Source organism: Grus americana, chromosome 1 (assembly GCF_028858705.1).
Source record: "Grus americana isolate bGruAme1 chromosome 1, bGruAme1.mat, whole genome shotgun sequence".
Classification (NCBI taxonomy): Eukaryota; Metazoa; Chordata; class Aves; order Gruiformes; family Gruidae; genus Grus; species Grus americana.
The window spans coordinates 40,524,159-40,552,085 of record NC_072852.1 but is presented as its reverse complement, the minus strand read 5'-3'; the positions used below and the strand labels follow the sequence as shown (position 1 = coordinate 40,552,085).

Genomic DNA, 27,927 nt, shown 5'->3' with positions numbered 1-27,927 from the left:
TAGAACTAATTATGTTTCTGTTTTGCAATATTACTATAGGTAGTGCCCAAGGAGAGCTCACTCATGACATTAACATAGCCAACTCTAAACTAAGAGGATACTATAAAATGTCCCTGGAAAATGAGTATTTTTAATTTTGCATAGAGCAGAAAAATTGATTGTTGCATTACAACTGATTAAACTCATCATCTTTATGAGTGCTGAAAACTATATACAGTAATACAAGTTAAAAAAAAGAAACCACTTCAGGAATTTTAGCAGTATCTTCCCTTTCCTGCTCCTCCAATGATGATGGTATTTGTCAACATGCACACTATCATTACATGAGAGCAATCATGAGTTGTAATCTCAGTCTGATATTACAGAGCTTCCACCCATCTATATACTAAAGCTACTGATGTTGCTGTTTAGGGCTTGCTAAGCAAAGTTAATAATTTACTCTATTTTTTTTCTTCTGTTATAAATCAATGTTTTCATATAAGGCAGCATACTTGCATATCCAAAATACGTACAAAGGTGACCCTTAATGAGCCTTTCCATGAGAAGTGTCTCAAAATAAAAATGTCTATCAAAAGTCACATGCTAGTAATCACCAAATCAGCCTGCAATTTAAGTCAAAATATAGAATTTGGAATTCCATGAGTTGTAAAAGATAGCATAAATTCAATTTATATTTAAAACTGCTAATGTTTATGATCCTATTTCTCCGTGTCAAAGATAATTGCTATTTGGCTCAAAATGGAAATTATATACAATAGAATATATACTACCAGCTTGCTAGATGCAAAAGATTTCTCAAATCCCAGCCCTTTAGTGATAAGTTAGAGCTATTAAAAACACCATGAAAAGTACACCGGTACAAATACATACATTTTATTTTCAGGATGAAAGACAAAACAAAACTAGAAGTTGAGATCCTTTGTTCTCTCATTTTATTTCCCTTCACAATCATAGTCACTCCATTTCTCCAAGGTGACTGATAACCTCTAATAGTATATTACTATATGTTTATACTACGGTAGCCCTTCAAACAACTTTGTAGTTCATAGTTATGCAAAATGGAACATTTCACTATATTTCTTTTTTGTTAAAAAGTGGTTTTTTTCCTTGATGAGCTTAGTACTTGCACAGATTTGTACTCACTGTAAGAATATAATAGTAAAATAGGTGTTTTGTCCATCTTTAACAAATGGTTTTATATTCTTTTAACTTATAAGTATTCTTAAGTTTAAGTCTCAGAAACATGGAAGACTGAAATGAAGACCACCACAATATGAGACACACGAATCCGCCGAAAACTTGAAGGTTGGATAGCCTTTAGAATAATCACATAGTACTTGTGTCATATGGTTCATGAATTGGTTATTTTCCACACACACAGAGCACTGTAGAAGACAACAGCCGTAGAGCAACTATCTGGTTTAGACTTACTTAGGTCAAATCTCAAAGTAGTTCAAGATATAACCGGTCTCCTTAAAATGCTGCATGGTCTTTCCTTTCAAAAAAAAAAAAAGGAAATAATGTGACAGATCAGATGCATAGCAACTTCTATGAAGGAACTACAGACAAAAAAAATTTGAGCACGAAGAAAATAAATAACATACAGTTATGATTTTAGACTATCCTCCACTCATATTCCCAAGAAGAGTCATCTACAAGGTAAAATTTTTCAAGTGTTCTATAAAGTGTAATACTGCTTTCAAAAGCTACACTAAAACCGTGAATCTCTGCTGTATGCAAACTATGTCAGGAAAGTGCAGTCCCTAACATCAAACAAGCCACAGAAAAGCCACATAAATTCTCCTGACCAAGATTTACATCCTAACTGTTTTAAACCTTTAACCAAGATTAACTATTGCAAAATGAACATTTTAAAACACTCCTGAAATAAAACAGCACAGGAGGAATAAGAAAAACTATCCTACATCAAAACAAAAATAAACCAACATTGACACTACTGAAGCTAAACTTGAAAATTGAGATTACAAGAATCTCCATTTGGTTTCATAACATCATGGTTGACACCGTGCTCATCCTGAGGCAGATTCCCGCAGGTTCTACTCCTACTACTCACAGCCACAAGATTTGGAAGACATGAGGAACCAACAGTGGTTGGGGATATGACTTTGCACTAAGCTGTGTGGATGCCTTTTATGGGTCTACAAAAGTGATGAGAAGAGCAAACTGGAACTCCATCTAGAGCAGCTGTGGGGAGAAACCAAGGAGATGCCAGATGCATTCCACCTTATTTAGTGATGTGACCTGAGGAGAAGCAGGAGCATGTCCTTTGTAGACATGGCAATGAAGTCACAAGTCCTGACTAGCTACACGCATATGCACACCCACACACAGACTGTAAAACATGCAGCTGGATTATCTGTCAAAGACATGGTTTAAGAATTTTGTCGATCAGGAACAACTATTACTTGTCTGATAATATTATTGACTAAATAATATTATTTCTAATAAGAAAAATCTCAAAACAAATATACCACCTTCAACAGCCTATCCAAGATGCGAGTATATTTACCCACATTCTCTCTTCTTGATGCTTCCAGTCATTTGTGGTATTTACAGTCCATTCAAGACTGAGGGTGGTTCTGGATTTAATTAACATAGCACTTCTGACTTACTATTGTAGAACGCTGCAAGCTTGGCTGTGCAATGCCCTTCAACTCTAAGGTTCCACCACAAAAGATGATTACATTTCAGAAAAAAGTGACAATCGTGCCAGTAGCTTTAGGGGGCAATATGTTAGCTCATACTTTTAAATTCAGTGCTATTTTAAGAATGCATACAGTGAACAACAGCAAGAATCCTGAAAATAAATGATGTACTGGCATATTCCTGTTACCTACTTAAGACACTGCTCAGCCATAATTTTTTTTTTTAAAAAAGAAACTAGTTCAATTTGAAAAAATAAAAAAAAAAAGTAACTTTTAATGTATGTTCTCAGTTGATGATCCATAAAGACAATTATCAGCTAAATACACATTACCTGTGTATCACACTTATTTACTGATTGTCTTCTGGGAATACCATCAAAGAATAAATCACTTATGCCAAGAAGCTAGACTTAACCAAAATTAAGTTCAGAAACCAAACAAGCTTCTGAAGTACTTATTTTGTCACAGGAAAACAAAATAAAACCTAACAAACAAGCAAAGAAGCACATGAAATAACAGACAGGCAAACGTGCATTTCTGGTAACTATTACAGTAAACCTGTCTATGGAAAACTGCTATTTGGTTAATATGGAAATGGATCTGTGTTAGAAAGGAGAAATTCAGCTGTCAAGTTTGTAAAAAAATAAGCAAAACACAAATTTCCATTCTGAAAGATAATGAAATTTGCTTCAAATATTCTGATAATAAACTTATTACTACAGTGGCACTTCTCCTGGCTCCTCAAAAGTTTATTCTGTGAGTTTCTCTTGACCAGTATTTTACACCTCAACCGTAAGAAAAATCACCATTGAATGATATCAGAATAACAACTTCCTACTTTCTTTTGTTTGATAACCTTTATCATCCCATTAGGTAATTTAGAAATACAGTGGCTGAAAACTACTTAGTTTTAACTAAAAATTGATTTTGAAATTGAACAACATTGCAGTTTGCCATATGGACTGCATTAGTGCTTTTGAGTATTTTGCTGTAGACAAAACAAGTTTTGCTGTATTTCAGAAATTACCCTTTCATAGCAAATTAGAATAAGATATCCTCTATTTCAGCAAGTTAATCTATTTGAATTGTATTTCCAGTTTCCGGCCTGGGTTTGCTTTTTTTGTTGCTTTGTGGTGTGGTTTTTTTATAAAATAAATAAAAAGGCACTTTACCAATTAGAAATTCTAGATCTACTCAGACACACTCTAGAGAGTTTCTTAATAGGGCATATACAATGGTAAAGCCCAGCTTTAAAAGATTAGGAAATCAGCTACAGCACTAAGTTCTTCAGAAATAACAAAATCCTATCATTCCCTGCAGTCCCCAGAGAAAGAAGTTGGAATTCAGCACTTTCTTAAACATTGCAATACTCAGAGCACATTGATAAAAATGCAATTTCTGTGTTCAGCAGAATTCTGCAGTACACTGTGTGTTTGGCCATATGCACAATGTATGTGCAGTCTGAAAGCCAGATCAGGTGACTGAGGAAATGAACCCATAAAATAAAATCATACTAAGCACATGCAAATTGTTCTTCTCAAAGACTTAGAACTGTGACAGATTCTAAGCATTTCTCATGGAGGCAAAAAAGGAAATCTTGACAAAAAAGCCAACAGTTAAAGAAATTTGCACTTCCTACTCTAAAAACTCATTTTGGTATGAAATAAGTAGTAGAACTTAGTTAGAATTGAAGTAACTTCAGCTGAAAACTCAAGGAGAGGTGCCAAGACAAAGAGGTGAAGCAGATATAGGGAACAAGAAGTTTCAGCATGAAAACACTGTTGCAATTTGTATAAGCAACAGAAAACAGGGGATTTCAACAGGGAAATGCCAGTCTGCTGTCAGAGTACTGGTACTGTCAACTCTCTCTTTACTGTACTCCCCCTCTGACAGAACGCACCAGAATAGGACAGTTGTTTTACTAGTATATGTTCCATGATACGTGTCTGTGTATATAGCAATGAAAAGATCCTCAAGGGACATAAATGCACTCCTATAAAGAGAATTAAGCAGGTTAAGTGATAATCAGACAGTAAACGAGGTTTGAAATTCTAGCATCTTAAATCATAGAATCCCCAGACAGGACAAATACGTTAAAAAAAGCAAAGAAATTAAGTATGAGTTTAGATTAAAAGTTCAAAACAGTTTAACGGGGGAAAAAAGAGAAAAAGAAAAAAATTAACAGGTTTTCACTCTTCATAGGTATTCAACAGTCATCACATATTCACGAAACATGTATTTTTAATAACAATTAGAACAGCAAGTTCACTAAGTAAGATTAAGTAGGTCGGACTTCAGCTTCACAACCAAGAGACCTGTTATGCTAAAATATTTCTTCTCTACCAAGTGTTACAGCTTCAACATCAAGACGACACACTTTGCCACCTCTGACACTTGGTATCACTCCTAGCCACTCAACACCTTTTTCCACCCACGACAGACAAGTCAGGCGATGCACACACGGACCAACAGAGCTTAACATGGGAAATGAATCAGGTGTTAATCTAGCCCAAGCCAGCCAATTGCTCTCACTACGGTCCCACTTGTGAAGCAGAGATAATTGCTCCCAGCATTACAGAAATGATATAAAGGTTTCATTAATAAGGAGCATCTTAGAAACCTTTTATGGTGATGAGTCCCATAAGAAATTATAAAAACAAAAGAAAACCTTTGCTGGAGTAACATACAAACCTTATTTTACACTGAAATAAGGTAGTAACCATTTCTCTGAATTACGCTGATTGTAACTAGCTTGTTAATAGCTGATGCTTCTCCCAAGAAAGAGCCCTTAACTGTTCTGCTGGCCCACTCCCTGCTACTACTTACTGAAAGCAAGAAAACCATTTGCCCATGTGGAGGACAGATACGTATTTGATTGCCAACATCGCTGCAAACAAAGGGTCTACTTTTTGGTACTTCACAACAGACAACCACGTGTTACTCTACAAATTCATCTGCAAGCTCCACTACACTCCCTTTTTATAAACATCTACACATTTAGTTACGTGCCAGCTTAGTGTGACGTTATACTTCACAGAAAAAAAAAACCAAACAGCAAATACCTAAGTGTGTGGCAAGACACAGTTAAAATAAAATAGCCTTACATCAAAGCAGAACACTGAAACAACAGCCTGTGTACTGATAGCCAAACTTACAATCTTACTAGTTTTGTACAATTTAAAGCCTTTTAATTCACATGTAAACTGCATTCTACTGCTTCAAAACCTGTGCTGAATTTCTTGCATTTGCCAAATCAGAAATTTTTAAAGGGAAAGCTGGTGGTGAGGAAAGAGAAAACAACACTCCCAAAGGTTTTAGGGAGACTATCCCTCCATGGGACGCAAAACTGAAGACCGCCAGTAGCAACAATACTGACAGGGCAGGGGGTAGCGGCACCGGGACGGGAGTGGATGAGTCAGAAACATGAGGGTCAGCTGGGCCTCGCGGGCAAGGGAAGATGGCTGCTGATAGCACAGCTGAGACATGACTCTTCAGCAGCATTAGGAGGATGGTGTTGATAAACTTGGCAGTGAGCAAGACGACCACACGCATGCTCTGTTGCTGGGAGAGTGTTTTTTCCCTTTCTCTTAATCTTGATGTGGTCCCTTATATCACATATAAGCCAAGCTGATATCGTTTCATCTCCTCCGGCTTTCTTTGTAGCATCATTACCTTACATACTCTTCAAGCAATATCTCTTAACAGTTCTTACACAGCTGATTCAGTTGAAGCCAAAAATGCCCATTTATAACCTTTCTAGATCTGTACTTCTGCAAAATATTAAGCCTTATTAAATGATGTATGTTGCAATAACTATTAGGTAGTCTGTATCTTTTCTTAGCTTATTTATTTACCATTTAAAAACTTTTGCATTATATATCAGACAGGGTAATAAAGCTTATAAACCAAGAAGAAAAATCAAACTTTGAAGTAATTCAAATTTGGTTCATGATCTCAGGATTTAGATGTTATCATCACATCAAATCTCTTCTCTTGTGGGAGAAAAATAAAAGATAAAAAATTAAGGGAGGTGTTTGGTTTTTTTCTTTCAGCTGAGACTGGAGGCCAGATTTCTGCATAAGTGCTTCAGCTAAAAGAAGGGTAACCATTGCTCCAGCCGGGACATTTCCACACTGATTTTGAACAGGCTCCTCTTTTCAGGAATACTGCAGATTATTTTAGGGGTTTTTTTTGGGGGGGGGTGGTGGTGGTTTTTTGCATAACAACCAATTCCACTAACTTTTTAAGACCACAGAACTGCCTACCTATTCCTTCCTGGATACAGCCAAAACTTGCATGTTTGGTTAATCTAAAACATTGTATTTTAAACAAGCCCTGGTTTCCCAAGCATTTCCTGCAGTTAAGCACTATACAGTCAGATGTAGATCATGATTAATGGAGTAGCAACAGGAATTAATTTTTTTCTTTCATTAGTCGGATGGAGTTTGTTGACATTAAGTAAATCAGTACTAGACCCATTTCTACTCTAGCTTTTGCCAGTGGAGAAAAAAAAAAAAAAAAAAGGTATGTTGTTGGGTTGTGGGTTTTCTTCCTAGGGATTACGAGATAGAGGACAACTAAAAAAAAGAGCATGACTAATATTTAAAGATTTCTCTAACAGTATGTTCACATATACAGTATTCAATGTAAGCTGCTGATCATTTGTTTGAAGCATCCTCAACAAAGAGGTAACAGCACTATTTTTACTTTATGTTGAATTTTAAGAAATACAGGGTTCCTTTCGGTGTGGGTTTCTTTTTTACCCCAGAGGTATTCTAAAAATAGAAATAGCTGAGAATAATCTGGCCAATCATTGCGCGCACACAGCACATCAAACATCTTGTCTTACCTTAAAATACAACTGGAAAATTCAAAACATTAAGTATGTTTAATATATTGAATCCTTGAAGAGAAAGAAGTATTTATGAGCTGCCACAACTTCCTGGCAGCATACTTGATTCTCGGTGACTCTCCTTCTCCAGACTAATGGTACATTCCACAAAAGCAGAAACATTTCCCAAAAGCACAGACAGGTTAAAGTTAAATTCATGTATGGCTTTTCAGCGTGTCCTCTTAAAACATACTTAAGAGAGTCTGTGACTCTTCAGGGCAAATGTAAAAATGCAAATTTAAAATTAAAGACTTCTATCCTTTGGTTATTTATTTATTATTTTAAATGAAAGCCTTAAGACACTTTAGGAAGCATGTTTCTCAAAATATTCCAGGGCCTGTTTCTTGTAACCTTCTGACTACACAGCCAGGCTATGTTGTGATTACAGCTGTACTGGGTTCAGCCATAAAATAAAGTATGGCAAAACAACTTTGATGTTTTTTACATCATATCTAAAGAACAAGGACACAACCAGTCTTAACAACAACAAAAAAAAATTACTGAATTTATTTTAAAGATAATGAAAAAGTACCAGAATTATTTAAGACTTTAAATTGCTGAACTGAAATTCTTCATTGATTTTTTTAAGTGTTAACTGATGTTAATAAAGAATTTTCAGAGTTAGATACTATTCCACAATGGAAAAGATAAATTACAAACTCTGAGATCCCTACCATGCTATCACAAATACAATCACCAAGCAAAATTAAGAAAACAGTAAATGCACGTATCATGCCTTTCCACTGTACTAATCTTCCACACATTTAATTTAAACCTCTTCAATCATTCCATTCTCCATTAAGGTTGTCAAAAATGAATTAATCCAGCTACGCACTCTCTCATTTAAGCAGGTGGACTGCAGTCAGATTCCCATATTGTGAAACTTTGGCTCAGTATGTACTATGAACTTTGTTCAAATATCAGAAACTGAAATAACATGTCATTTTTCATTTTAAAGCAATTCCCCTTTGAAGCAACAGACTTTATGCCACAACATTTTAAAATAGAGCTACCTCAAATTGGCAGTCTAAGCTCAGACTGCAAATGTTGCTTAGACCTGGCCGAAGTCCCAGACATGGGATGGTCCTCTCCATCTCATACCTTCCTCACAGTTTCTTAGAAAACAAGTTGCATATATTTAGAGCACCAAGACAGGATGGCAATGTTTAGCACCTCAACAGCCCGATAAAACAAGCACCAGGGCATTGCTTCCCATTATTCTGTTCTCGTTAAAAATAAAAGAGTATTTTTACTGAAAATGGAACAACTCAATCTTCAGCTAATGTATATAGTCCTCTTCACAATGAAAGCTTTGTAGCTGGTGAAGTGCTTGCAAACGCAAGACCTCAACTTTCAGTTTTTCTTTTCCTACAGCTGGTTTCCTAAGATTCAAAAGTTATCCTGACCAGCAGCATTACTCCACTTTCATCTAGAGTTGCAATAGCAAAACACTCAAATCAATTTTAGTCTCAACACATTTTACCAGTATTGCAGATGGGGAAAATACAGGGATTTAAATCATTACACTACAATCTGATGCCAAATTCTTTCAAGTCTTCTTAGGGTCAGCCAAGTTCTGGAAGAAGAAGTTCTTGCTTCTTTAGTGATACAATCCCTTCCCCACCCCACACAATCTTGAAGCAGGACTCTTAAAAGTTTTGCTTTTAAAAAGACACATTGTTCCAGCATTAAATCTTGTTCAGTAAAGACAGAGAAAGACTAATTTCTTTACCACACTTGCAAAATGCATAGTCCTGAAATTTATTTTACTTATCTATATATTACATATTAAAAAAAAAAAAACAAAAAAGAAAAATATTTGCACTTAAAATCCAAATGAATACTTTAAAGGCATGGATATGTCTTTCTGTGAGCATCAGGCTGGTGAGAATACGAAGGGTGACACATTTCATAGTGAACCTATATACTGGATAACTGGAGGCAGTTACACATTACATAAATTTGTAACTATTCTTAAATTAAACAAAACATCACCCACATAGTACAGCCCTCTTTCAATGACAGGAAGTGTACAATAATTAGCTCCAAAATGGCAAAAGCATTTACAAATACTGAAGTATTCTTTGTGTTTGATCTCCTCACAGTACTGTCGTCATTTTTAAAACATGGTTTCTGAATCTCTGTGGTACCATAAGCTTTTTTACTGCACTGTTAAATAAATGTATTCTTTACCACTCTTGCTAACCCTTGCCCTCCTTTTAAAAGGGAAGTTATCAAAATGCTTATTATTACAAAGAAAAATGTTCCTGGAGGCAGTGTATGTGAACAGCCCATAGAGCAGCTCTGTGCACAAATCATAACTTCCAAAATCTAGCCACGTAAAAAAAGGTATGTTTTTCCAGTTCTGCCCAGAATTTATCTTCAAAAAGCTAGTTTAGAAACAGCAATATTTTCCATGTATACAGATAAGAATAAAACGCCAAAAACACATATTCCTTATAGTGACTGGATACCTATCATACATCAAAAGCTTCCTGTTTATTAACTGAAAAAAAACTTGTCACAAACAAATAATTTTTTGGGAATCTGAACTTAAACAGTTATCAAGCTAATTCTGTTGAAGACAAACCATTTGCCTCCAAAACTGGAGATTCCTGGAAGGGAGGATCTTTTAGCACTCGCTGCTTCTGAAGCAGAATTTTGTTAAGCAGCTCCAAAAGAAAGGTCTACATGACTCAATAAACTAAATATGTGATGAAAGCTCTGAAAGCAGAACAAGGAAAAACAGATATACTACTGATTGTTGGTAGAAAGCAACCTCAAAGTGTTCTTTGAGATTATGAATTTTGTTTAGGATACTCTAAAATCAGTTTATAAGTGACAGCAAGTCAGTTATGGGGAGGGAAGAATACAAACACATATCCATGATCCACTATGGCTGTAGTTACAAAAATTTGATTGTAAGGAAGGTTTTTGGATTTGTAAGTGAGAGAGAAGCCTTCTACACATTCTTTGGGCAGTTCTTAACAGCAAGGGGCTGCACAGGAAGGTTTGTTTGTTTTGTAATTAAGAGATTCACTACAGTGTGAATCATCACTGAACAGGATTTTCACAAGGCATAAGGTTTCACAGCAGTGACGTCTACCAACACTCTCAGGCTCTCAGCTGGCCAGTTTTGAGCCAGTCATCTCCTTGGTGCAGCTTTGCTACATGGTTACAGCCGTGGTTACACCACACCATAGAGGCAGGATAATGTCATAGCCACAGCTGCAATTTACAGTATCTTAACAGCCAAGAAACTGTATCTGAAGATCAAGGTACTATGAAGTGAAGCAAGGCAAGCACCCTGTTGTCCAAGTTCGCTTTACCAAAAGGATGAATCCTTGTATGATGCACAATACTTAAGCAAGTATAACTTCCAACTGATCACATGCAGTGGTGGATTGAACTAGGGTGGCCAATAACAGCTGCCATCCTGAGCTTTTCCATCCTGCTCCTTCCCCAGGGGCCGCTGATGATTTGTACAATACTCGAGCTACCACCAATTTACTCCTGGTAGGTTACGCTGAAATTCGCACAGGATTTCAACCATCCCTACAGCAGGTACAACCACCTCTGGGACAGTAGGGCGGTAATCACAACCACCCCACCTTTCACTCCTCGCGGTGCAAACTGCCATCCAGCACCTGCCTGTGCCGTCTTCCTTCAGCTGCTCAATTTCCTTCTCATTGGGAAAGAATGAGAACAAAAAACCAATAAAGCCATGGATTCTAAAAGATCTTCACTACTGTTACCTTCATGCTTCTCAATAAAGTGTTAACACTCAGTCTAAAATTTAAATTGGAAAGTGTTGACCAATGCTAATGAATTAGTGCTTCGGGTAATAAAATTAGTGTGCTAGGAGAAAATAATGCTGAAGAAAAAGAATCTGTCAGCAAGCCATGAAGAATATACAGAGAAAAGATGCATGATTTGAAGCCACTTTTTTTTTTTTTTTAAATAAAGATAAATTTGCTAAACTTTCGATTAAATGCTTAGATAGCTGGTTTGGGCATGCATAGCCCTGGTTACACAGATAAAACTGAGGAACTGTAAATTTTCTTTTTAAAGATAAAGTTTAAGAGAAAACTTAAGTTTCTACTTTTCAGGTTATTTTGTAATGAAGTAATTCTACAGAGATTTTTCATATATTATGGCTCTGTGAACTTTGAAAGTATTCTACATCCTCTGTGGGCTTCCTGTGAAGTCTACAGTCAGATTAATTCACAAAAGATTGAAATGAAACCATTTAGGCCTTTTACTTTCTGGGTAGAAAGTACATCCTTGGTCAGTTCTATTTTCTTCCTTTTACTATTGTTTTCCAGTTTACCAGCTCACTTTCTTATCACAATTCTGATGAAATTTCAAAGGAAAAATTATTTCAAATCTTATAGTGATCTAACAAATTTCTAAGGAAGAAAAGCTGAGGCTTAGCCTAATAAGGAGAAAGAGAAGAGTCCCTCTGGGAACTTACTGACTTCCAGCACTTCTTCTCTGATCTTTTGCTCTGTACTGATGCTTCCTAATTTCTTCTCATCGAAAGCAGAGCATTCGTGCTGTTCTCTGCAAGGATTCTCCAGTTTCTTTCTGTAAAGACTACTGACTTTCATAATTGGTCTTATATGTTATATTAAAGTAGAATTTTACAGTTTGTTCTCCCCCCCATACATATATTCATAGGGACTGACATATCCTCTAAATCAAGGTTTCTGAAATATACCTACTTCATTCTTGTTCAAAGCAACACATCTGTTCCCAAGGATTTAATATAAACAAAAATCCACATCTGAAAACATTCTCACAAAAGCATCCCTCTGTTCTAAGTTCTGTTATAAAATAACCACTTTTAAGGGAAGCAAAGCATACATTAGGTGTAGTGTTCTGTGAGAAGTTTCTTTAAAATTTCTTGGTATCAAAAGTGCTAGAAACTGGAAAAGAGAGACAACAGAGAAAGAAGAGTGCACAACCAAAGCACGTTTCTTTTACAAGACGAACCCATTTTAATACTTCAGAAAGAACTGAAGATTACTCTCAATAAATGAATGACTTTTCATTTGTGAATCCAGTATTTCAGAACAGGTCTGTCTGGTACTGCTTCATGAAGTATCAGATCTAGTCCAAATTTAAATAAGCAGGGCTGCACTGCCACTCCTGAATCACATGCCTAGGAGCACCCAAGCTATACCAGTCCTTACTCCCCATACCCTGGTGTCTGCATCCATCTCAAGGATTTCTGGCTTTAAGAAGTGATCCTATTGCCTGGTTGAGAACAAACAAATTCATAAACAAGAACAGTCACCTGCCTTCCTTATCACACCAATTAAGTCAAGACAGCTTTTGTCTTCGTGATACCAAGGATATCTGGAACTGCAACTTCTCAAACTCAGGGTTACCAGTCTGCATCCTCCACTGCTGCACTTTAAATGTTGGCTCTCAAAGCTGAGCTGTGCAGCGAACTGTAATTCCACACTACAGGCTGCTCAGATCTCCGCTTCTTTCAAGCAGTACATGGGAGACTGAAGAGAAACACGTTTTGCCACAAAAATCATTCTCAGAAACTATTAGTGAAAAGGCACGCTCTCTAATAGTAAACTACTTACCCAGCTTTGCACTAGGAAAGCCAAAACAGTCTGGAGACTGCCTTGGAAGCAAAAGCAACACACTGATAAATTATTCTGAGGAACAAGAAACCAACCTGTGCCAAGCATAACTTTTTCCCAATCAATTTGGGATTCTGGGACATGAGCTAGGAGCACATAGGAGAAAAGTTCACCATCACATTTAAATCCTCAAACTGAAGCCTAAGTGAGCATAACAAACAATACATGACAAATAAAAAGGAAAAACTCTTCAAAATTACTTCTGGGACTTTCCGTAGTGTATCATTAAATTCAAACACATATTGCCAAAATGTAAAACAGAGTAATCACAAAAGCAAGCTATACTTCAGGTTTACTGACTCTTCTGCTCATCTTATTTTAATGAATATCAAGCATGTCATGACATGTTCCTCAGAACATGTCCATACTACTTTAACGTGCTATTTGGCAAAACCCCAAAGTTAACTCGTATGTTTTTAACTTCATGTCTTCTTACCATGTTCACTTGTTCCGCCCCCCAATAACTTGTAGGCTTTAATTAACCCACAGTCTGCAGACCACTGAAATTCCTTTCTAAGTCACAGGAATGTAACAAATTTTACATTTAAAATGGTGTGGTACTCCATTTCTAAAATGTCACCTTCTTCCTACTCTTAGGCCATAAATACAAAACCAAGCTACATTACATGGCACCACAGTTTGAGAACAAAGCCACTGAATTTTTACTTTGTGATGTAAAGATAAAACAAAGCAGTCCTGAAACTGAACCTTCCATCTTTAAAGATGATTTTATTGAATTAAACGCAATGTTATCCTGAAATATCCTATATAATTATTAATAACATATTTCTGTATGAACAAAACCAAGCTGTTTTCAGGAATTTTTTCAGCCTTTGCCATTTGAGCTGAAGGAACACTAGCAATTCCAAAGAACATTTATTTGCGGAGCAGACTAAGTTAATATGAAAATTTTAATCAAGGATTTATTTTATTTCTTTTTTTAATGGGATAAATAAAATGTGATTGTTATTCACATGCCAAAATGCAGAAGTCACCCACCCACTGTATGGTACTACTGCTGCAAAGTTACAAACACGAAATCTTGACTAACTTTTGTTATGATTACAGAACACTATAAAAGAAAAGAATATACTGAAGTGTAACATTATTGTACTACATTTCAATGCACTGAATGTAGTAAAACAACAGTCAACAAAATAAAGATGTCCATGTCCAATCTCTTTAAAATTTGCATTAGGTAAGTTACATTCAAATTTGGGAAAACTATTAGAATGAACACTTTGTTTACAAATCTTAAAGAAAAATATTTTCAAAGTTTTTAAAAGCACATATAAAAGTAAATATACTTGTTTCAATTTCTACCGCATAAATGCACATATGCATCATTCCAAGGCACTTTTCAATAAAAACTCATAAAATTAGGGAGCACATTAATATACTTCCTTCAACACGGCATCGTTGAATCTACTGCCTTAATATTTTAAAGAGCAAAATCTTACGTTTTGATAGCTATCCCACTCCCCTAGAATAAGGTTCTCCTCGAAGAACCTTAAGTGCACTAAAAATAGCTACCTACCTACAGACTGTACTTTTGCCCATTAATTTTTTGTCTCTGCTGAGGTAAGCAAATTTTGACTGATGACCACTTCCTGTAAATGAAGTAGATTAATAAAACATTATTAGTAAAAAATTTATTGTTATCTTCCAAGCTTCTTACAATTCTTACTGTTCCATAAACGGGAAAAAAAAAATCCATTTCAAAACATTCTGTGCACTGAAAATAATATAAAAATAAACTTTAAAACTACTGAGAAGCTTTTTATTTTAAGTAAAAAGCAAATGCAATAAAAAGCAATAATCACACACGAACTAAAGCAGGAGTCATTAAATGTCAAAATTTCATTTTAAAACCAAAATTAGTACTATTTTGGAGACACAGGAAAAAGATGAATCAGTAGTAAGCTTTTTTCCCCAGAAAAAAGAAAGGAGTTCACAACATGAACTAAAAGGCTACAGAGATCTGTCTATAGATCCTTTGTCCAAACATAAAGGCACAGATGCCTTGATCCTGTAAAGACAAGTTACTCTAAAAATAATACAGAATTAGTCTCCTAAGAAAACCACATAAGAAATCACAAATGCCCCCAAATTATTTTCAACTGTATTTTATTCTCTGCTAAACCAAATAAAACTTGAATACAGGCTGACTTTTTCTATTGCACACCTTAAATGGAATTTTGGAAGGAAGCAAGGAATTTTGGAAGGAAGCAAGGAATTTTGGAAGGAAGCAAGGAATTTTGGAAGGAAGCAAGGAATTTTGGAAGGAAGCAAGGAAACAAGAACTGTTACAGACAGAAATTTTGGTTCACTAAAGAAATAATGGGAAGTGGAAGAAAAAAGCCACACCACCAAAAAATATTTGGGAAAGCAGAAGCTCTGACCTTTCAGGATCTCCAGAACCAGTATGTTCTGGCTCTAACTAGTACAGGAAATGAACAACTACATCAGTGAAAAAACACATCACTTGAGTCTTGCACACAGAGCCGTATTCTAGGACCCTAAGCTAGTCAAGGAACCAGCTGTTGCATGCAATGATCAAGTTGTAAATTTTTTTTTTTCCCCACCAAAAAGGCTAAATGGCACATTCACACTGTTAAGAGTAACACCCAAAAGAGACACAGCACAACCAGTTGTGGGTACTGCAGTTGCAGGATAAAACTCCACCAAGCATTTTGCATCATCCCTTCTCACAATACTTTCAGCAAAATTTCAAAGTAGATTTCCTTAATTATTAGCGTACACTTATTCCGCAAAACTTTTGTTTCAGCATTAAGCAATTCAACAAAAAACACTTCGCTGAAAATATCACCAAAGCACTGATACATACCAGGGGACCTGTTCAAAGTGGTGACCACTGAACATGGACTTAAGTGTCTGAAGAAAGCAACCAAGTTGCCCAGGCCCACAGTAGCTACCCCTGTGGTCCCTGAGTAATTCAAGTGCCAGGGCTGCACCACACAACCAAACCCACAGTTTGCCAATGGTGGGGCAATGGGAGGAAGCACAGCAGGAGAGGCTGCCCTCTTGGACATGGCTATACTACCCTGGTGCACACCCAGCCTTGTCACATCCTGCATAGAAACTGTAGGACACCAGGCAAGCTGCTGTCCTCTTCCTTCCGCTTCCAAAGGTTGCAAAGTCAATATACACCACCAATAAAGTCAGCAGAAAGTTTCTGATTTGCCTGGTTCTGAGAAGAGACCAGGCTTCCTAAGTGCCTACACCACACGATCCAGAGATGCTCTCACTTTGCCAGCACTGGCAAAGAGCAGTGGTACTGCCCAATGCAAGTAGAACTTGGCACCACTGGCTACAAGGATTTGTCTGACAGCTGGTTCTTCTCACAAAATGGAAATGGTACCAAATACTGTGGAAAACCCACAGTTTTCTTTTTCTTTTTTTTTTTTTGAGGAATGGATTTCTGTAAGAACTAGATTTGCTATAAAAATACAAATCATAATGCTGAAGTCTTACAGAGAGACTGATCCTTTCCACCTGACAAGGGACTGGATCCTTAGAGAGCTCCAACACCACAAGACATAGAACTTTAGTTTCCAAGACTCCCTTCCAGGTAGATTCTAAACTCAGAATGCATCACCCTACATGCAGAAATGTGCTTTCTTTACTTGTGTTAAAATGTTAGGATTTCAGTTCTATCATCCATCCGCTTGACAATATTAACTACTTCTTCTAACACTGTAATCATTCAGACTGTATTAAGTTTCTTTTCTTTCATTAAATTCAGAACTGCTACACATGAAATGGCTCTTTCATCCAGTCCTATAAACCTATTGATGGGAGTATGCACCGTATCTGACATGCAAATATAATAAAATCATAAAAGAAATTAGAGAGAAAGCTTTATATTCTTTTCCTGAATAGATATTATAAAGTTGGTCACAGCATAAGCAACTGGTCTTAGGGTATAATCACTAATTAAGTATCATAATTTCAACACAAAACTAGATTTCCCCTTTCCCTTGCAAGAAGGGAAAGGACTTGGGCTGCAAAGTCTCTCTAGGCAGTACCACAGAGGAGGCTGGGTTTCAGCTCCTCCCTTTCATCTCTTTACAGCATCAACCAGCTCCACGGAAGCAGCCTTCTGTTCAGTTCCAGCAGCAGGATATCTTCATGCTGTTATAATGCAATCTTTACCAGGCCAATTAAAAGAGCACTGATGAAATTCCACACTCCAGCCTTGTCATCCCTGGACAGAGATTAATAAAGCAAGAGTGGGACCTTACTTGAGTAGTAAAATATGACTTGAGAGAGCTATAGTCAAAGCAAATTGGAAATAAATACATTCTGAATGAGAAAATGCCAATCTTCATTTTGTTACATATGTATATAATGTTACACTGAAAAGAGAACATGCTAATACAAATATTAGCCTATTTCATATATACACACAAATTCTATGCTGATTAAAATCACTGTAATTCCACCTCATTACAGGGCTTTTGTTCTCCATGTTTTATGGGAAATGAGAATTCTTCAGCCCAAAGGCTGTGCATCAAGCTGTATTATTTTCCAAATTAGATGTTAATTTGTTGATTAAGAATTTTGCGGGAAATGGGAAATTCTCCCTAGCAAAGAGATATCTCATACTCAAGAGAGGCTAGCAGCTGCTATCACCTCCTGGATGGTAGCTCCTGGCTCCTGCTGAGCTTTCACTCCTGCAGAAGGCAGGAACCAGCATCTACTGGGTAACACCATTACTGGCTCTCAGACCCATGATAGACCTTACATAACTCCCCTGAGGAACCTATCCCAGCATCTGACCATACTTACCAAATTCCCTCTGATCTCCTAAAAACCCCTTAATATAAACATCATGATGATCTTACACCTTCCCAGAGGTTAAAGAACAGCTTTTCCTCTCCCTCTCCTTTTGCACTTGTGAGGCACAGTATTATACTCATTCCCAGCAGAGAGCAGCTTCAGTCAGTCCTCCCTGCTCTTGTGGCCCATTTTGCTAGACCCATGATCCTCTTCAGTCCTTTTAACAGTTAATATACTTCTGTAAGTACAGTGCTCCATGTGAGGTCCAAACACCTTTGAACACAGCAACAGTATTTCACTGATTTGGATACAGGCACACCTACCTATACATCCTGGAACGGTGTCTGTTTCCTCATCTCCCTCTACAATGTACTGCCGGTCTGAATGGCTTATTACTCACTACAGGCACTACATCCTTCCCTGCTGATTAATCAGTATTCATTATATAGTTGTACTGTTTGTCATTTCTCTATTTCCCTTTTTATGCAAACTGGATATATTTACTTCCTGTTCTATCATCCAATAATTCAGGAAAATATTGACAAGTAATAGACTAAAGAAAATGCATATGAAACCTACAGTTTCCCCACAGTTTCACAGTGAAGTATGCATACTACAGTTTTCCAGACAACTTGTAGTAGCTTCAATCTAGGACACACCTCCTTAGCTTAGTTATGTAGACCGTACCAGTGTGTGCCAAAAGCTCTTCTTAAAATACACAGCACCTACTGCATCTTCTCTACTCAGATCTTCTGCTCCACCACAGGAGGATACTGGATTGCTTTAGCACAGTTTGGTTTTGTACTAAATCTCTTTCAGATTAAGCTTCAAGAGTAATACCCAAGTCAAGTTCAATCTACAGCATAGGTTTAGGTTTTCCAAAACCTCAACCAAGTGACTTACCCTCCATTCTAACAAACTGAGGAAAAACATTTCTAGGTACTTGAAGTTTAATAAAAAACACAACTAAAAAACCCACAAAGACAACACACTCTAAGAGCTATCTTATTGTAAAAGAAAGTCAGACATAGACTAAAGGTCACAGAAAAATAAGTAACAATCTGGGTTGGTTTTTTTTTTAAAAAAAAAAGAGAAAACGGGTATTAACAATAAATTTGACAGAACCACAGAAAATTCAAACACCTTCCTCAAACATCAGCTTCCCTTCTCGTCCCCACCATTTGATTTTCAGAAATACTATGTAGTATTTATCTTGACCCAGTCCCACTTTGAAATTCAGACAACATAGCTTGGACAACTGTCTCCATACAAACCAATCCTAGTAATAAAAATACACATTAATGGCCAGAAAAATTGGAAAAATACTTCTTCAAACATTCCAAACTTTAACACAGATTAATGCAAAGCTAAAACAAAGACGCCTGTGATCTTAAGACCTTAGGTCACATACAGTAAGGACAACAGGAAGTATTTCATTATTGGAAAGGTTTCATTATTTAATTTACAAATCCCAGTGAAAATGTCAAAACAGTGTTTATACTAAAACACATTAAAATATGCACATCATTTTGCATAACCTTTCTTCTATGCTAAGCTCAGATAACATAGTCTGCTTCTATTTGTGATATATTAGTTTAATATTTGCATTTTGAATACTGGAGAAGGTTGCCTGCATTTTTCCTTGTATAAGAATTACTTTGAAAGATATTTTCTCAGTAGTCTCATATTTATTAGTCTTATACTCATTAGTCTTGACTGATGGACGATTTCATTATTTTCAACTTTGATTTGCTGTCACAGTTGAAAATTAAAATTCATTTCAGCATCTTCCTTCAAATTCAAATATTCTTATACTGCTTTGACCTTACATACTCGCAAAACCTCCAGCTGATCAGTGATCCTAATCCCAACCACTTCAGGTCATTTTCAGGAACAAACTGCTGAGAGATTTTTTTTATTTTTTTTTTTTTTTTAGCAGAGAAGTAGTTCCCTCCTCCTGTCAGTACTAATGCATAAATAAAAAGAAAAGGTTTCTCTAGGTAATGAGGCCCTTTTGCACGCTCCACCAAACCAAGCAAATCTGCAGCACAAAGTCTTTGTCAGTAATGGAAGAGATCAGAAACAGCTGCATGAAGAACCCTGCTTTCAAAAGCAACACTTAGCCTTGCTTTATAGTCAGTCAAGAGAAGTATCAGGGGAGGAATCACTCCCTAGAGTGACCTCTATCCGCTGACTATAAAGGGAGCCTGAAGAGGTAGGTGAACCAGATTTCAAACTTGTTAGTCATTAAATATAAGCAAGGCAGACCTACTCACTGCATCTAGCTGAGCATACTTTACATTTCCTCTGTTCTTACTGATTGGAACAAACCCAATAATCCTAAATTTGTCAAGCCAGAGTTCTAATGGCTCATGCTAAAGAGAATATTGTAGTTTTATTTTTCACACAGAAATGCAACCACCATCTAAAAGGAATGACTAATTAACCATGCCAATAAACTAAACCAAAGTTTACCACTTACTGTACTTATCTGCGGTTCATTTACTTATGCTCTCACATACTCTATTTCAACAGCATCTTACACTCATCTAAGACAGCTCTAAATTGCCATTAGTAACTCAGGATGCAGCACTTAAAGCCTGAAGTAGAACAGACACCAATGATCTGCACATTTCTGAACAATCGAAAATGATTTACAAACTGCTCAAACATGCAGAACTTCCAGCAGAAGCACAAAACTACACAAAAAGTAGTTAACAGAAAACAAACATTAAACACAAAGGACCCATAAACCTGAATTATCTTTTACCATAGACACTACCGCTATTAACTTGAGTGGGAGACAGCTATCAAAGCAGAACCACCGCCACTTTGCAGAAAAGTTCACCTACGTGACCCGAGTGTCACACTTGTTAAGTACAGACACACAGAAATACCCAAAGAAGGCTTCTAAAACTTCCTACTCTGCAGGTAAAATGAAGTAGGGAAACAAGCAGGTGCTTGTTCTAGTAGCAGATTCCCTTTTAACCACTTCAGGAATTAAAAATAAAAAGATGACCTTTGCTTCCATATAAAAATCCACAATACAATAACAGTTTCCATGTAGAAAAAGTCACCATCTGACTATCATGAAGAAAAATAATGCAAGAAAGTTTTAATTAGTACCTTTAACATATTAATGGCGAGATCATCCTAAAGTATTCACATTTCTGCATACTTTTCTGTCCAGTTTACTTGACAAAAAAAAAAAAAAACAACTTCACTGCTTGGCACCTTACAGCCACATTCTTGTTCACTTGCATCACACAGATGACCGAACAATCCCAGCAGAACAAAGATTTTCATCTCAGCAAAGTTAGGGGACAGGGGTATAACAATCCTTATATCGAGATATATATACACACACAAATATGTGCGTACATGCATGTCTCAATAGAAAGATCTCACTGCAGACTACAGATTTCAAAAGCTTTATGAACTGGTAGCACTTATAATTATTTATTTTTTTTAATTTTATAATACGTGACTCCTATAATGTAAGCTTCCTACTTTTACCCCCCCCCCCCCCCCCCCCGCAAAAGGTTCACAAAAAAGGGACGGGTATTCAAAGTCATAAAATCTAAGCAGATAATTCAGTTCCTGGCTAACAATATTCACATTCAATAACAGTTTTCAACTTGTTCCTTTCAAATTTCTTCATTAGCCTGTATGATTTGACAACTCCTTCTCATCTTCCACTTTTAATTCCTCCTCATATTGCACCTCTGACAACATAACTTTAAAATCTACATCTCTTATCTGTGCACAAACTGTTGTCTTCCTCAGTATCTGGGACAGGTATATACACTGAAGACTTCATCTGAGGAGTGATTTTCCTTTGGGAAGACTACTTACTTTTAATAAAGATGACTAAAAACGACAAAGCATTCATTTAGTTAGATTTCAGATTGTCAAAGTTCTTCTAAACAGATATAAAGGGCAAGTAAATGTCACCACAAAAATGCATAAAATTGCAGCATTCCAAACACACTGACTCAGTCCACGTTGCACAGATGTAACACAGGCTCCCTACGATGACCAGTGGTAAGAATGAACACCAGTAGTCTCTTTGAACAATATGCTAGCAAGAAAACAATCTTAAGTGGCATACAGGGAAAAGTGTGAAATGAGGCTAAACTGCCATCACTGTATCAATAGTGAGCAATTTCCAGTGGTGAATTACCCAGAATTAGAATAAACATGCAACTAAAAGGAACTTCAAATGGGTATACAGTCAAAAAGGGTGGTTTTTAAAAAAAGTAACTATCTGTTTTGGGCTAGTATAGGTAAGTGTTTACAATGTCAATGAAATTACACAATTTCCTGTTGATACTACATGCTTTTACAGTCTCATATATTTTTTTCCGTTACCTGGAAATAACAGCTACCCAAAACATTCAAGCTGTTTTTCAGTGGTTCTCTTATCAATAGAGGGCATTTTAAAATAACCATTGTAGGTGATCATTATTTTAATTCCAAATTTTAATTCAAGAAACATTAAATAAATAGCATCCTAAAAACTGGAAGACACAACTGCTGGAAAAAGGAAACTGTAAAGTACCTTCGGGTTCCCAACAAGATGCAGAAGCAGGTCCAAACAGGAGCATGGATAGTACTTAAAAGAGAAACCAACTTTCTCACCGGTCTGAGGCAAATTTTGATCCTGTTGTGCTCTCTACGGTGTGCAAATCCCAACACACATCACTGCAGCACTAAAATGAACAAACGTGATGTTTCAAGAATTTTTATCTGAATGTGTAGAGAGCTGACAGAGATCCTCTGTAGATGTCCACCTCTAACACACTGGTCCAAGTCTCCCATTTGGACTCAAAGCCATGAAGCCACTCAAACTTTTGCTACGGTACTCTAAAGACTCAGAAAACAAGCTAAAGGCAAACTCAACCCCTGACATGTTAATTTGTTTGATCCTGGTAAACACCAAGTGACTTCACAGTACTGTCTTCAATATTGCTTTACGGTAGTGATACACACCATCACTGTCACCCAAAGACAGTGTCCTGTCAATCACTCTGCTTCACTAAAGAGCTCCAGAAAGCTGACATGACATTTCTGCTTTGCTGGGAAGAGGAACTCTAAACTGCAAGACCTGTGCATCCCATCCTAGATTAAGTAAAACTAATTCAAATTAAACTTTAAATTGGAAAGAGTAACCCCTTAGGAAGACAATCCTAAGGGCCTTATTCTACGTGGTAGGATAGGCATCTAGACCAAGACTTAATGGTTCTGAATCCACCAAGGCAGAAAAGCCTTCACAAATACTGTGTTCAGAATCACCCCAGTCAGCTGCATCCAACTGACGGGATGCAAGCAAAACTTGTGGGCATTGGGCTTGAAGTTTAGTCTTCCACTGAGAAGAAAAAAAAAAAAAACTTTCAAGTCAACAATACTGTTTCTACATCATTATTACAAAGAGAAGAGAGGCAACTCCACCATACCTTAGTGCCATAAAGAAGCCAATCAACCAGATATTTTACTGTTAGCAGATTTGCATCACTAAAAAATACAGATACTTCCTCTGTGACATGCACTTCCATATTTCCATTCCGGTATCTTGAAATCAAGAGAGACATTGATTCCTTTCCCAACTGGCCAAGAGAACAGCCAGTCCTGAAGCCCTTAGGAAAAGGGAGGGGAGATGATGGATGCTTAAATCTAAGATGACTCCATCTTTCTCCTCCTTTTTCTTATTAGAAGAACAGGCTGTAAAATCCTTTCCCTCTGCAGCACAATGAAACTTTCCCTAGTATACAGTGAAAGTTAACACTGACTCTAGAAAGGGAAAGGTAGTGATGAAGTGTAGGATAGTAGTAGCATGACCGGTAGGACTTGTGGCTAGTGTATCAAGAACAGGAAGAGGGGTGGGCATTCTTTTAGTTTGGTTTTTGGGTTGGTTTGGGGTTTTTTTTGTTTGGTTTTTTTAAGAGAAAGGAAACTGTAGGCAGGGGGACAAAGCAGGTGATATGAACCTGCTGGGACACCTAGAATGATACCAACAGAGGGAATACAGATGGGTCATAGGTACTAAAGGTACCACTCGTGTAGCCTTCAAACTCTGGCAGTATTTTTCTGCAAGTCTGAACAGCGAGTAAGGAAAAGCTGAATCTGAGGTCTTCAAGCAGTGTAAAAGCCATCTTACTTGAAAAAAATAAAAATAAAGAGGCAATAGAAGAGATGCTCAATGGATGTCACGGTCAGCTAGAAACCTGACAAAATGAAAGATCACCTATTTTCAGGCCTAGCAGCATAGGTTTATTAAAAGGCAGACCCTCTACAAGAGATACAAGCATTTTGGCAAAACACAGGTATATTATTGCATATCCTGGGCTTTCCTAGAACATCTGTCCCTAAACTCTGACTATCAAAACTTCTCTGACTGCATCAAGACAGCCATACATGAAAACAATACCAAAAATATCCTCCTAGATGACTGGAACTTCTTTCTTTCCAACAGCCAAGGAAGCAGAAGTCTGCAAAGCACAGCTGTGCTTTGGCCACACCAGCAGGTAAAAACAGCCTAGCTACTGCCAGCTAACGCAGAACATCTGTAAAGTTGTGGGATGCTTCTCTTCCCTCTTCTGTTCCTAATACGAAGGACCTTGCAGTGCCTGCCATTAAATCCTAGAAGTAAAGCCACTGTCCCACTAGCACCTGGGGGTGGTGCTCTCTCTGAAGGACAAAGGTGGCAGAAGACCTGCATTATAAAGAGAAGTCCTTTTACTCCCAGATGATGGGGGGAGACGGAGAAACACTAACGTACAGCACAAATCTGCAGCCTGGAGCACATGCTCAGACAGGTTAAGTTAATATGCATCCATCTCATCTGGTTTTCAAGAAAGAGGTAAAGAGAAGGCTCTGCACCTAACCACCATCTTTTGGCCCTACACCACACATAGCTTGAAGAGACCATCAAACCACTGCCACAGATACCAATGACAAGTAGGGTGAGTAGATTTAAAGGCCAGAAACTCCGAGTGAAAAACTGTGCAGCTCGGGGAAAAACAAAAATAGCAAAGTGTTGTCAGCAAACAGGGGAGGACACCAAGAATATTAACAGCTAAACACCAACTGCAAAGGAGAAGAGGTCTCTGGTTCAAGTAGCTGTGGGCATACAAGGATCTCTGTGCAAACACACGTGGCTCATGCCTCAAAAGTAAAACAATCCTCACATCTGTCAGAAACCTACAAAAGTTATCTTTTTTTTTTAGTATAGTTAAAGGAGTATTACATTCAATAAGAAGTTTGGGCAAAGATGTTTACAAGTTCACTAAATATTTCTCAAACTGTTGGATGCAGGATCTGAGCCCCAGCTTTAGAACACAAGCTGCATTTGGCACAGGGTCTACAGAAACGGAACCAACAGTCCCAACAGTGACAACTCAGCTTCTGCACCCTGGGAGTTCAGCTCCAATCTACACCACTCAGCACACCTGCACTACTGCTGCTTTCTTGTTTGAAGTTGGTCAGAATTCATTATTGCAGCTAAATCAAATTCTACACTGAAGCTGGATTTAATTCTATTTCATCTAATGGATTATGATTTCTCCAAGTTTCCTTCTCCTTAATTCTTCAAGGATCATATGTTTATGTGGAGCTACAAACACGCACCTGTGCTAGTATAGCACAGTCAAGCACTGATGCAGAGCTATTTTAATTTACTCAAACAACACAGCCCGGACACGGGTGTATCTTTCTTCTCCAATCTTTCCATTTAACCTGACATCGCTGTATAACATCCCATGAATGTTTCAAGCATTTTATCCACTGCTATTTAAGTGGATATTAGATAATCCCAAAATGCCCTTATTTTTAGGTTGTCAGTACAGCAATTTTACAGTAATGCAGCAACAGTAACAGAACAAAATGAAAGTGCAATTCATGATAAACGGCTACATATCTCTTAAGTACAACTTACTATTACAAGGATAAGGAGACATGCCTTCACCCTTAATACACACATAGTGCTTAGAGAGACAAGAGTACATGACTTCAATAAACACCTCCTGCGGTGTTTGCTGAAACCATGAAACAGCGGTTTATGCACTTGTCAACTCTGCTTGGAAACAAATGCCTAATCATTAGCGAAAGTTACTCAAAATATTGTCAGTATTTTTGCTTATTTGGTTTGAGAGCACTTTGCAGATCACTGGTTTCACTCTTACTGGCACTTCCTGGTTCGTCCATCGATGCTGCACACTGCTCATGCACTCCTGCACGCCCAGACCAACCGCAGCGTTCAACCCCAACAAACAGCAAAAACAACCTGCTCCTGAAGGGCCAACAGGCAGCAGAGGGTACATGAGGAGGAGAACAGACTAGCAAGAGAGCTTTGCTAACATGAAGAGAGTTTCAGCAACAAACTGTAGATCAGCAACTGCGATGCGGGGGGGGGGGGGGAATATTTTAATAAATAAAAAGGCCTTATGGTAAAAAAACTCAAAATGTGTTACTAGAAAATGTCAGCTTAAAACAAATCAGCAGTGCCCCTTCAATGACTCTTCTGTTTTCTTTTTACACAACCTACTCCTCAAGTAGAAACACTATACACACAATTAACCTCACTGAAGTCAAATCAGAAACTCATGTGTCTTAAATCAAGCTATGTTTAGTGTGGGATTGGGGCCAATCTCTCCCCGAATGCAGGTGCTTTTATACACAGGAAATCCTACTGATACCAACAGGGCCCTGTCTATTCTAAACTGGAGAGGGACTGTTTACAAGGGCAAGTAGCAACAGGACAAGGGGTAATGGTTTTAAACTAAAAGAGGGTAGATTTAGATTAGATATTGGGAAGAAATTTTTTACTGTGAGGGTGGTGGGACACTGGAACAGGTTGCCCAGAGAGGTTGTGGATGCCCCCTCCCTGGAAGTATTCAGGACCAGGTTGGATGGGGCTTTGTGCAGCCTGGTCTAGTGGAGGGTGTCCCTGCCCATGGCAGGGGGGTTGGAACTAGATGATCATTAAGATCCCTTCCAACCCAAACCATTCTATGATTCTATGCAACTAAGATCTGAAAACTAAGTTGTGTCCATCTGTCCACACCCCCCCCTTTTTTTAAGGGGGAAAAAGAGCATTGTAGAAGAGCTTTTCCCCTTTCCCTTCATTCTTCCCTCCTCTTGTTTTAAACAGACAGCAAGGAAGAAAAATTCAGGGAGAAATTACAAGAAAAGCACCATGATCTACAACTCCCCACTAATAATATATCCTTCCTACAGGAATTTCAAGAAAAGACAGTTTTCACATTAAACAATATAGCGTATTCTTTCATAACTGAATGTTTACCTGCATAACGGTCTTTAGCCAGGTATACTAAAAATTTGGACTTTACTGCTTAAGTTTCAACACTGGGAAACAGGTAACAACTTAAAATTCTTCAAACATTTTAATCTTTGCAGACTACCTATAATTATTAAGTAAAATTACGAAAATCTAATTGCATTTACCATGTAAAGTATGGCTACGATTACTCTAAGGCGCATTCAGATTTTACATTGCCTTTATAGGAAGGAGCAAAATAGCACTGTCAATTAACCAATCTGCACATCTCTTCCAGCTGCTCAGTGTCCAGATTATTTTGCCTTTGATCTGAAATCTCTTCTTTATTCCTGAAAGGTCAATCCAAATTACCTAGGAACAACATGAAGCTTATTTGTCTCCTCTCTCAGTTCTCAAGTCAGAAAACTTTTGCTCTTTAAAGTGGAAGAGCTAAATGGCAAACTTTTCTTCTGACGTATTGCAGATGACAATCCAAGAACTTGCTAGGTCAAATTATTGTTTCAATATTGTCTATGCCACTCCACACTTCTAATTTGTTGATGGACCAGAACAGTAATTCCACTCATCAGTTCTTAAGAGGCTACTACTAATACTAGTAGTATTTAGATGACA

At 37.4% G+C, this 27,927-nt stretch overlaps 1 protein-coding gene across 12 annotated transcripts in view; it reads right to left on the bottom strand.

Annotated features, from left to right (window-relative positions):
* CNOT2 (CCR4-NOT transcription complex subunit 2) overlaps window positions 1-27,927 on the bottom strand; it is a 90,561-nt gene that overhangs the window by 42,019 nt on the left and 20,615 nt on the right. For 2 of the 12 annotated variants that reach the window (XM_054841033.1, XM_054841045.1), the window contains exon 2: window positions 14,755-14,827. The exons of 9 other annotated variants lie outside the window; for them this stretch is intronic. The gene's annotated coding sequence lies outside the window, so the exon portion shown is untranslated. Of the gene's footprint in view, window positions 1-1,431; window positions 1,473-14,754; window positions 14,828-27,927 lie in introns of those variants that run through there. One more of the 12 variants, XM_054841064.1, reaches the window with a different exon arrangement.